This window comes from Photinus pyralis, unplaced genomic scaffold, assembly GCF_008802855.1.
Source record: "Photinus pyralis isolate 1611_PpyrPB1 unplaced genomic scaffold, Ppyr1.3 Ppyr1.4_LG10, whole genome shotgun sequence".
In the NCBI taxonomy this organism is placed as follows: Eukaryota; Metazoa; Arthropoda; class Insecta; order Coleoptera; family Lampyridae; genus Photinus; species Photinus pyralis.
The window spans coordinates 3,616,712-3,623,233 of record NW_022170250.1 but is presented as its reverse complement, the minus strand read 5'-3'; the positions used below and the strand labels follow the sequence as shown (position 1 = coordinate 3,623,233).

At 37.8% G+C, this 6,522-nt stretch overlaps 1 long non-coding RNA gene across 1 annotated transcript; it reads right to left on the bottom strand.

Moving 5' to 3' along the window:
• Positions 1 to 291: 291 nt before the first annotated feature.
• On the bottom strand, positions 292 to 3,330 carry LOC116162155. Its single transcript, XR_004143502.1, has 3 exons — positions 2,860 to 3,330; positions 703 to 801; positions 292 to 538 (listed from the first exon to the last, which is right to left on the bottom strand). It is a non-coding gene; the product is annotated as an uncharacterized LOC116162155 (long non-coding RNA).
• Positions 3,331 to 6,522: the final 3,192 nt, after the last annotated feature.

Genomic DNA, 6,522 nt, shown 5'->3' with positions numbered 1-6,522 from the left:
ATGGCTCTGTAACAATTGATGAGTTTAGTAAGTAGGTAACCACACAAAGAGTGTTTTGGTTGATGAAATAATTCATTAATATATTATGACCACGCACTTACCTTCCTCTAAGCTGAACTTCGTGCAATAATAAATGAAAGTTTAATAACCATCAAAGTCGCTCAGCTTGGGAACGGAAAAAACGGCTCCAATGATTCTTTAGGCTTATTCGCAGAGAAAATCTGTTTGCTTCACAACGCTGGTGGCTCTGAACTCAGTCACACTCAGCAATATGAAGGAAACTGATGGACGCTGATGCGAAAAAGACTATCATAAGAATCATTGCAGTCAATCTTTCGTCACCAGGATGACAGACAGGGAAGACTGTTTTCAACTTTCATAGGGCTATTACACGAAACTCATGCTCAGAACAATGATCGGTCTTCCTTCTGGTTGATATTCACTATTCACTTTTCCCCCCCGTACAAAAAATGACATGCTAATACACCCATGCAGAAAAGGAAAAATCCTATACCTTATGAGGCCGCCTTTCTGCAATCTGTAACAACGAGAAGATTTACGTTAGAAATGATATTAAAATAGGTATAGTTTAAAACAATTGACAATTGTAAATTTTGACTGGGTCAAGCATTTGTTTGTTTGACCGTTTTCTTAAAGAAATTGAGCAATAAACACTTGCAATAAAAAGGGATGGACACTTACCCTTTAGCCTCAATAATTCAGTCTCTCCTGGGAAGAACCATCAACCAAAGTAGAGATGAAACACTGCACACAAACCGCGCACTACTCGTTCGCCAAAAACTGAAAAATAAAATATAATCAAATAAAATCAATCGCTTGGTTAAATTAAAATGTTTCAATAATTAATCAATTAATTGATATTTTCTGGACATGCAATATGTTTGCCTTTACTAGAAAAATCTGTGGTTTTTCAATGCCCATGAACCTAGCAGAGCAAGGTCAGCAGAACACAATCAAACATGTTGCATAATTAGATGCTAATTAAGTGCCCTATTCCCGAATTAAATGCTCCTTTTTTTTAATTATTACATGTTCTGCCAGGTTCATACGAACCCTGCTCCGACCTCAGCAGAGCACTACCTTAAAAACCCAAGAAAATGAAAAGTGGACTATCTATAATATAATTAGGTGCTAATTAAGTACCCGATCCCCTAATTAAATGCTCCTTTTTTTATAAATTATGAACCTAGCAGAACATGTATAAATTTAAAAAAATGGAGCATTTAATTCGGGGATAGGGCACGTAATTAGCACCTAATTAGCACATAATTATAGTTAGTTCACTTTTCATTTTCTTGGGTTTTTAAGGTTGTGCTCTGTTCATATGTGTTTGGTATTGCAACCATACCATGTTGCAATCATGTGTAATCGCCTACCATAAGTTAATGTAAGAGAAGTGACAGGTGTAAAAGATATACCATGAATAAAGTTGATGAAAGAAGGTCTAATTATTATAAGTTTACCAATTACAAAACATATTACCGAATTAAATGCTTCTTTTTTTAAAATTATGACATGTACTGCCAGGTTCATATGAACTCAGCAGAGCATTAACTCGGAAAACCAAGAAAATGAAAAGTGAACTAACTATAATTAGGTGCTGATTAGTGATTAGGTGCTAATTAAGTGGCCTGTTTTCAAATAATGTGCTCTTTAGCATTGAGCATTTAATTCGGGTATAGGGCACTTAATTAGCACCTAATTATGCAATATATGTTTGTGTTCCGCATTTCTCAATATCGAAATGAATCCAGGGGCGTAGAAAGACCATGACACAAAAATTAGATTCAACAGATACGCCTATGTAAAATTGCAATTAACGTCTATCATACAATTCATTACTTATACTATAACTCTCATGAGTTTATTTTGGAAAAATCACCTGTTCTGTTAATGATTGATGCAGTGATAAGGAAATGAGGAGAGATTGTGGAAGAAGTGTCGCAATTAAAGAAAAAATTGGAATGCGAATCTTGGTAATCCCGTCCCGTCTCATTCTTGAAATGTTTATGACGAGAATGTCTTTTTACTTCGTTTGCTTATGACTCGACCAACCATCATTCGTAAATGTGGCAGGTGTCGGTGAAGAGATGTGAACAAGGATATTTACAGTAGAGATTGGTTCCCGTTACCTGAGGGCAAGCCAAATGGAAGTGGTAAAATTGATGATTCGTTTTAATTTGAAATTGACGATTTGAAATTGGATTGTGTAGGTAGTGCTGCCGTGGGTAAAGGTTCCTTCAAACTAGACGTAGTGGAACTGTTCGTAAAGCTAAAAAACGTAGGTCTAGCTCACAGAAAGAAGTTTTAACGAAATAACACAGAACTATAACAGTCCTTGACCGCGAGTACCAGGATTTCAATGAAATTGTCACAATCGTAGCACGAATGTTCTACAAGTCTGCGATCATTTCGCTGTATTAAACGTCAACTTGAACGCACGTGACATAACCTAATTCATCGGATTAAAGTGAAGGGTAGCAAAATGACGGAGCCCGATCGTCCCTGACAAATGAATCGGAAACTAAATATACCGAAGCAGGTTGTTTTATAATAAATCGTCGATACTAAGGCATGTCATATCTTAAGGCTAGCGCAAGCAGTGCTTACGTTCAGCAGACGAAGCGCTTCATGAGTGCTACCCGAAAGACGGAAATACCTACTCTAGCAAGGTTTCTCGTGTGATAACACTGTCGAGGTGCAAATACCACCGTACGTCGACTCACAGTGGTGTTAGAGTATTCCCGTCTTTAGGTAGCGCCTCAAATCGCTTAGTCTGGCGAATGTAAGCTTTATCGTAACCGTTACCACGAAACTTTTAAAGGTCTAAAAACTTACCTCAAATCAACATATCCATGAAATCTTAGGCGTCTTGATTTCAAAAGCGAAAAAGATTCACAAAACGTTAAGTTTTAAACGAAAAAAAGTAAATTTAAAATAGGACGCCATCTTCTTGTTCTTAGGATAAAATTTGGCACGACACCCAAAAGACCAATTTGCGAACACTTCCCCGTCGGTTTTTGTTAGTTTAACGGTTGAATTTAACAACAAAATCAAAATTTACTGGTAGCGTCCCTAGATCCTACACGCAAACGCCGGTTTAAATTCGAAGAAAAAGGAGTAGGGAGGCCATAATTTTTCGTAGATTAAGATTTCGTTTTAAACACCGATTTACGTGTGATGGACCGAAACGAATTATGCGCCGCAATTGTCACCGTCTTTTATTTGACTTTTTTAAAGTTTATTTTAATATAGCACTTCGCAAATTAGTAGAAAACGGTAAAAATACAGCACGCTTGGAACGGCAGTAACGACATCTTGGTCACGTGACGAAGATAGTGATCGTGACGTCACAACTGCAAGACCCGCTACGATTCGTCCATTTGAAAAAATCGTACAACCAAAATTGCATTCTGCTTTTTGTTTACTAATTTGTGCTTCCCAGAAATTGTTGCTATTCTCAATATGCGCAAAAATGGCGAAAATAACTTCTCAGCTTCCCATTTATCGGTATACGTCCATGATACGTGGGCGACGTTTAACCCAAAACGTAAACAAAACACTGTCATGGAACCAAAATACGACCCAAACAAACAAAAGTCGCCCTAATTCGTGAAATTTGGAACTTTCCCCTATTCTTTAAAGGGTGGATAAGTTGTCCAACTTCAGATACTTGGTCGGTCCCACTAAATATTTTGGGAAAGAGGGAAGAACAGGGAGGTCTGAGAGTATGTTTTTATGTAAGCACGGAGGGAATTGAACACCCCCCAGAGACCCCTGTTTCGTGTTATCTCTTACAAACGTTCGATACGCCCGGTAATTAAAAAATGGTCAGCCCTAAGTACTTTCGATGGTCCTTTCCTAATGGTATATGTGCTAAAAGCACCAAACATTTTGGGAGAGAATGTAAAAGCTTGGGAGATATGGAATCCCCCCCCCTCCCCCGGAAAAGAAAGATTCAGTATTCCTTTTCCTACATCTATCATAAGATTCTATACCCCCTAGATTCTCGGGTGTTACATCCTCTATCCTCTCTAAAAACGTTCACCCCTAAGGAATACCCAGCAATGGAAGACTATGACAACAATCATCTGCTGGGGGTTATTTCACACTCCCCCCCAAAATGACAATTAGTAGTTATAATTATTTATTTATTTATTTATTTATTTAACGGAAATACCATTTTTACAAAGAAATACAAAACATAATATCTATAGCAAAATGTAATAACAAGACGAAGTGTGACTATAAATCAAAATTACTGATAAACTTAAAGGCCGTATTAGACGATGCCATTTTTATTGCAATCCTTGCAGCAACTATTGCTGCTATTATTGCAGCAATTATTGCAAAAAGATGCAATGATTACACTATGCAATTTATTTGGCAATTTTTTTATACCCAATTCTAATCATGTATTGGTGCCAATGAAAGTGGAATTGGCATCACTGGGAAATACTTGAAAGCAACTTCAAGTCTGTTGTAGACCAGGAAACGTGTGTTTTGTGACGTTTCCTTTGTTGAAGGCCGTGCAATTTATTATTTATATTTGCACGCACTTATTCACACTCATGGCCGTTTGCACCGACAAATTTAAGTGGAGCTTAGCTGAAGCGTAGCTTAAAATCCATGGACAACGATTATTGAGACAATTGTTGCCATGGATTTTAAGCTACGCTTAAGCTAAGCTCGGCTTAAATATGTCGGTGCAAACGGCCATCAGGTTCGTTAAATTCATTGAGTAGGTTTAAGTTTCCCTTTGTGAAATCGTTATTGGCAAGCCACTGCCTGGTCCAAAAATGTCGTCGTCTTCTTTGTTTATTTTTTTTTAAAAGAGCAACACTAACAAACAAACAAACAAAGAGCAATAACTAAAGATGCGGCAGCAATATCCATTTTTGAATTCCTCGTAAATAGGTTATTTCAGTTTTAACTTTAAATAACAAACCTGTATATAGCATAAGGAGGTAATGTTCTCCAGTGCATACCACTTTATTTTTTTTATAAATTAAATGTTACTAAAATAGTTACTAAATTGCAAGAAAAATTGCAAGAAAAATAGCACAAGTTCTATAACCAGAAAATTGCAGAATGTCTTGCTGCAATATTTGGCGCAAGAAATTGCACGTGCAATTTTAACATACACGGAGCAATTTTTCGTGCAATTTCTTGCGGCAATGAATTGCTGCAAAAATTGCAATAAAAATTGCATCGTCTAATACGGCCTTAACAAAAAATATTTCAAATAAAAATTAAATAAATAAATAAATAATTATCTTGTAGAGAGTTCATCCAATTTTGGTTACTGGGAGATCTTCCATACACAAGAGTTCTAAGGACTGAATATTTTGGGGGAGAATGTACGTAGTACCGGAGGGTCTAGGGGGTTATACCCCCCAGCAAAGGGATTTTAAGACAACTGTCATGGTAGTTTTCGAGTTTTTGGTCTTTATGTTATGCATAAGAACTTTTCTTGAACTAAACGTTAGTTTTGAAAGTTTGCCTAGTAGTTGGGTGAGATGGAGGTTCGACAGTTCTTTGGAGTAAATACCAGAGTCTGTTCCTTCCATTGTTTTAGATCCATCCGTGAACATGGATATGTCTGGTTGGGATACCCTATTCTCATTAAGAAAGATGTTAGTTTTTCCGTAATATGAATTGAGAAATGAGTAAGTCCGATTGCCCTTCGAGGATAGGCTCCATAACAGAGCATTGGTCTTATCACGGCAGTGTATCCCTTATGTATCTATCGAATAGTCAGCGATATCTAGCTTTACGTGTAGAGTAATTACCTTTGCCAGGTTTGGAGATAAAGACAATTTTTCCACCATCTGACTGTAAACCGCTCAGTCATTCTCCATGGAAATGAAGGAAGTTACCTCTGGCCAGTTGGGGTATAGATCTGTGGTGGCTCCAGGAAAGTGGGCGTCTCTCAGTACCTCGGCTGTCTCTGAGAGGTTATTCCTGTAGGAACCATCCTCTCGTCTGTGGGTAGCTGGGTTGCAATATGGACCTTTCGTTCGAATTCTTCTCTCGCATTGATTCCTTCTGTGTGCCGGGGGATATTCCAGACCTCCCGGTGCGACGCCCTCCCTAAAAATGACAATTAGTATGGTTATAATATAATTATTTTATAGGGACTATCAACAAATTTTCGTTTCTGGGGGATTTTCCATACACAAAGGGTTCTAAGGGATGACCATTTTGGGGGAGAATGTACCACAGGAGGGTATATGTGCGGGGTGTGGAACGCCCTTCAGCAAAGGGAGATTTGATGACAATTGTCATAGTAGTTTTCAAGAGAAGAGGGGGGGGGGGGGCTTATGATATATTTCCGGAGATGCTGAAAGTAAAACATGAATTACTTTTACATGTGACAATCAATTAGTCTCAGATTTTGCATGTGCATATCTTTTGTGGTGCCAAATGTGGGGGGGGGGGGGGAACATAAGTGCTACTCTTCATGGTTTCTAATAAAAGGACTCAACGAAACGAATTAAT